The sequence below is a fragment of the Camellia sinensis genome, chromosome 12 (genome assembly GCF_055761805.1).
Source record: "Camellia sinensis isolate YWXY chromosome 12, ASM5576180v1, whole genome shotgun sequence".
Lineage (NCBI taxonomy): Eukaryota > Viridiplantae > Streptophyta > Magnoliopsida > Ericales > Theaceae > Camellia > Camellia sinensis.
In genome coordinates, this window is record NC_138972.1 from 19260186 (window position 1) to 19266205 (window position 6020).

The 6020-nt window shown below is 34.0% G+C and overlaps 1 pseudogene; it reads right to left on the bottom strand.

Moving 5' to 3' along the window:
* Positions 1-342: 342 nt before the first annotated feature.
* Positions 343-5727, bottom strand: LOC145803429 (uncharacterized; annotated as a pseudogene).
* Between the last annotated feature and the right edge of the window lie 293 nt (positions 5728-6020).

The window sequence follows — 6020 nt, forward strand, 5'->3', positions numbered from 1 at the left end:
TTATTGAGAATTCGCAATCTCATGCTCATTTATGGGAAAGAATTTTTGAAAATTATTGATCGTTACAGAATGATCACTCAAGAACATAAGTGTTTATCTCATCTCGACGGGATGCAATCATGAAATATTGCAACAAATTTCGTAGGTATTTAGTGCAAGTCGAAAATCTATACCCAAGTGGAATGTCTCAAGTTGATATAATAAGATTTCATCTTCATTTATTATGTTAGTTTTTTTATTTTGTCTTATATAAAATTTAACTAATTAATTAATTTAATATTTTATTGATACAGATGCTTCAAGCGAAACTTCTATACCATCAAGATGAAAACAAACATTTTACTATTGAACATTGTTGGCCAATCTTGCAAATAATATCAGATGACAAGATGTAACTTTTACGAGCACAGTGAAGTCAAGGATACATGTATCATTTTCCCCTGATTCGGCTCTCGAATTCCCTATGGATAACTGCATTTCTCTTGAAGACAATAATAGTCCAAATGTTTGTAACAATCCAACTGTTAGTAATAATCCAATTGGTGAGGGCAGTGTCTCTACAAGGGGTAAAAGGCCTATGGGTAGGAAATCTGCAAAAAAATTGCTTTGAAAAAGTCAAGCTATTGAAGCTGAAGTTTACAAATTTAATAATTTGTTGGAGACATTTAACTAATACCTTGTTGAGAAGAAAATGAAAAAACCTGAAAGAGAATAAAAAAGAGTTCAAGCATTGCAAGAGATGAAAGCACTTGAGATAAAAAAAGAAGAACATTTGCAAAAGATGAAAGAACTTGAGATAAAAAAGGAAGAATATTTGATAATGACTACGGATATTTCTCATTTGGACCCTCAGACGAAAGCATATTACATAATGCGCAAAAATGAGATTTTCGCAAAATAGTCCGCACATGTCAGCAACCCAAATTACTATTTTTTCCTGCTTCCTGATGAATAATTACGGGAAAATATATTTTTTAATTTTGCAATGTCATTTATTAGTCAATGTAATTTTTATTATTTCTTTTTAAATATAATTTTTATTTTGCAATGTAATGTAGTGGTTTATGCAATTTTAATGTAGTTAATAATTTATTTTTTTTTTAATTTTGTAGTTTAGTGTTTTTTTGATGAGGTGAATTATATAAATAAAATAAAAAAATTAATTTTTTCAATTTTTTATATTTATCTAGTAGGATACAATGTAAATATTTAATTTTTTTTTTAAAAAAAAAAAGTTTAAAAAAGGTCACAAAAGACAAAAATAAAAATAAAAAAATACTAAAAAACTTATATCTAAATAACACCTACAAAATTTGAGGAAAAATTGGTTGAGATTTACCAAAATAGAATGTGACCATTAGAGTACTATTGCTATAATTTGACAATGACAATGCTATAAAAGCAAATACCATTGGAGATGCTCTAAAGCTCTGTTTGTTTTCAGAAGTAAAATAGAGGGGATTGATAGCGAGGAAATTGATAACGAGGGGGTTAAGTAAATTGTATTTGTTTTTATGATAGTTATTAGTGTGAGAATTGTTAAATTATTACCCTATAAAAAAATATAAAATATTAAAACAAATAAAATTATGATTTTTACTTAACAAAAAATACAAAAATATTAAACATTAAAGTTCAAAAAAAAAAAATGCCCAACATGTAAAAAAAAAACCGAAGCCAGTGGACTAAATATCACATACACCTCCTCTATCTCAATCCCCCTTTCAAACCCCATCATAATTTGGACCTCTATCTCGATCTCTTTTCTATCTCCCAAAACGAACAAAATATTAATAGATTCCATCTCCATCTCCACCTCTATCTCAATCCTGATCTCCTCTATATTCTTCAAAACAAACAGGGCCTAAGATGCTTGGTTGTGGGATATCAAAAAGAATAATTTTTATTGGGGGATAGAATTGTAATTTTAAAAAATAAATAAATAAGTGGTGCAGAGGGAGCCTTGTGTAAATTGATTTTTCCACAAGATAAATAACTCCATAACCCTAGATCCAGAGAAGTGAAGAAGAGCCGCTCATAGATCGCCGCGGAAGAGAAGAGGAGAGCTTGAATCTGCTGAAGTCGGGCATGATGTCCTGCCGAAGCTCCTTCGATCTTCAATCTCCATCGTTTTATGTCGCAGGTAAGTTTGGCACCGGCTTGAAATTCGTTTCATCTCGTCTGTTTGTTTCCTGAGAAAATTGAGGGGAAAAAAAGCAATCTCTTTTCTCGGCAACCAAGCGGAAATGATTTTGGAGTAGGGTGCCAATTATCTGCGACACAAACTAATGGAGAAATGGAGATCAGAGGCGTTTTAGGCAAAGCATTTTGAATGACTTCAGCAGGATCATACTCTCTCTCTCTCTCTGTCTCTCTCTTAACTTTTTCATTGAAGATATAGATGTATCAGGTAATTTCAGGTAGTCTAATTTGTCTATGTAGGTGTTTGGGAATGTAGGTGTTTGGGAAGTGTTTATTTTTGTAGATTGTTTGAGTTGTAGGATATTATTGGAGAATTTTTTTTTGTGTTTGGAAAGATAATTGGATTTTTTTGTGATTAAATGTGATGTTTGTGAAAAAAAAAGTGAAATTATTAGAGTTTATAATTAACCCTTGGATTAGTTAATTCAAAGCTTTAAGTTAAGTAAAGGAATTGCTTAAATTTATTTTTGAATTGATCCAACATCCTTAAACTGTATTTTCTTCTCGAAATGAGTGAATAACCAATTTGTTTTTTAATATCCTTACACTGTCTAACCAATTTGTTTTTCAAAACACTAATCTATGTCTGGCAGTCTTTCCAGGTTAAATTTCCTATGAATTTCTAGCCTATCCAGCAACAGTTACAGGCTAATCATCATCCTCCAAGGGTGTGAATTGGTTGACATTGCAAAATCTAAAACATTACACAAAACTTCCTTTTTATTTTCATCTTATTTAATTCTCACTCTCAGGGATTTCACTCGAGCCAAAATAAAATTCATGATTTGGTTAGCATTCAATCATAGTAGGGTAAAAAGAAAATATGTTTACATGAGATAAGAACAAGCAATGAATCACCTCAAGTTCTGGCTCTGGTCGATTGACATACCAAATCCAGTTGATCTTTTTGTGCAAAAGCTCAAAAAGCATGGTATGTGTTCTGTAACCTAGGTTGAAGTATAAGCATTTCCCAAGATCTGGATATGCCTCCCTAATGCCTATCATGGTTTCTGAATGCTCATTATCTGAAAATTTTAATACTCCTCTCCATGGACAGTAACCTGAGTACCTGCACAAGTTAATTATAATGGCTAATTAAATTTATATATCACAGAGTACTTCACAGCCATAAGCATTTTTGTGTCATTCTACAAACCTCAACTTGAATTCCGTAAAAAAACTTCTTCGGATTGAAGAAAGACACCCATCTGCTGCAATGAGCAAATCACCAACTATTTCGATGATTTCACCAGTTTGAAGGATTTTAGTCTTCACTTTAACATTAGACTTGTCATTAGAAACACAGAAAGAGAGGTACAAGTGGCCTCAGAGAGAAATATCTGTTGGTAGCGCATTGTACAGAGGACTGTGGAGATCAGCCCAGTGTGCCGCTATAAAATTTAAGTTTTCATCTCTTGCAAGTGTCCATATGATATTCTTGTCACCATCTGTTGCTTCATTCTATAGGCAAACAGAAACTTAAAATGAAAAAGAGAAATGAGGGAAAAGTTACTGATCCTGTTGTGTTTAAATTTAACGAGGACTGTCTACAAACCTGTGGCATGCCGCATTGTCTGTAGGTCACATGAGTAGCTTGTAAAATGAAGAGAAACTCTTAGAAGAAAAAGGAAACTTAAAATTTGACTGTTTGATAATACGGTCAAAAAGCCATTTCGATGACCATCTCATAAGGAGCCAAGACCACAAAGATCTCACGCAGGTGATGCCATTTTTTTACAGTTTACTTGATATAGAGGTGTACACAGAGGTTCAAATTTGGTAAAAGTATTTTTTAAGGGGCCTTGGGTGCAGATCAGGAAGCCACAACTCGTTTAAACTGTTCGAGTATATCCTCAACACGCTCCCACACAGTGAAAATATTATAATTCTCATATAGATAACGATGTTCGAGTACATGACATATTACATGCTCTGATCTTGATTATGTTAAAATTTTGGAGACATCCAACCCAAGCTTGAGTGATTTAGGGCATCTCCAGCCCTTACCCTTTACCCATATCAAATTTATTAAATTCGAGTAAAAAACTACCAAAACATTCATCTCCACTCCTTTACTCAAATCAAATGACATTCAAATGTTTACTCAATTTTCAAAGCTATTTTGTGACTTTGAAATTTATCACTCAGCCATTACTAAAGCTTTTACGTAGATATATGCTTAAACAAGCTTGTCTCTTGGGGTGATTCATATCAAATAAACATTTTATTCAAAAATTTTACTCAAGCATAGTTTTTTTTGGGTGAATACTCAAGCATAGTTTTGAATAATATACTACTATATTTATCTAAATAATCCTCTATATCCTACAGTTACTTCTGATAACATCATACACATAGGTTGTTAGTATGTAGTAGATTTTGCCCCAAATAGCAATTACCAAAAGCTAATGCTACAAAAAGTATAAACAAACCCTAGAAATGATCCAGTACAACTTAGGGCAAATAAATTTGAGAGAGAGAGAGAGAGGAGAAGTTGTACCAGATCAATGGAGAGAGGCAAGGTGGAGGTTTGGAGAAGGTGGGGATGACGGAGCCAGGAGTTGACGATTTTCTAAGAGACGATGTCGAGGCTGAGTCCGGCTCCGATTGGGCTTCGATTTGGTGGTGCAATTGATTTCTTCACCACCACCACCTCCCACCCTGCTCTTAGAACATCTGCATCAAAGTAGCTAAAATCGTTTTTTAGCTAAATTAGTGATATTGTTTATTAAACATGGACGTGCATCAGCCTCGCTGTTGTTCATCGCTACAACAAGCGAGATACTGTTCAACATTACAACACGAAGATTAGTGTTATCGGATGTCTGGCCGATCAACCGGCCAGTGAACCGGTCAGCGGCCAAGAAAACATGCAACACCAAGTAAAATACAAATAGATTCGAGAAGTGCAACATGGGCAAACGTTTCATCATAATCAACACCCTCTACTTGTGTATAGCCTTGAGCAACCAACCTAGCTTTATTTCTAACCACAGTACCACTCTCATCAGATTTATTTTTAAATATCCACTTGGTACCTATCACATTCATGTCTCTAGGTTTGGGAACAAGAGTCCAAACTTTGTTACATTCAAATTGACCTAACTCTTCATGTATAGCATTGACCCAACTATCATCTAGTAAGGCCTCTTTTATATTCTTAGGTTCAATTAATGCAACATAACATATATTAGATACCTCATCCCGAATTTGTCTTCGGGTTTTCATTCAATCTGCAACACTTCCAATCACTCGTTGAGTCAGATGATTCAGCTTTACCCTTGCTGATGGTTTGAACTCTGAACTTGTAGTAACAGGAGCATCAGAAGTGGCGTCTTTTTGTGTACTCTTTGGACTCGGACATACCTTAGAAGTTGGTGCTGACTCACTTTCTTGAGCTTGGACCTCTGCTTCTCCTTGACTTTGTGGTTCAGTATCCAGGATTGGAGACTCACCATTTTCTTCCTCATTTATCACTGAAGTAGAAGAACCTGTGTCATCTATAACCACATTGATCGATTCCATTAAAGACAAAGTTCACAAGTTATAGACACGAAAAACTCTACTAGTGGTTGAATACCCTAGAAAAATACCTTCATCACTTCGGGAGCCAAATTTGCCCAAAGGCTCTCTATTTTTAAAAATGTAACACATGACACCTTGCCCCTTCACAGTCTTCTTTTCAGTTTTTGGAGCAATTTTTGGTGGAAAAGTTATGGGTTTTTCATTACCCTTATCTTTTGAATTAGGATCCTTGAAATTAGACTTCTTTTTCTTTAAATTTTTTTTGAATTGTTTGGTAATCATAGCTGTCATTT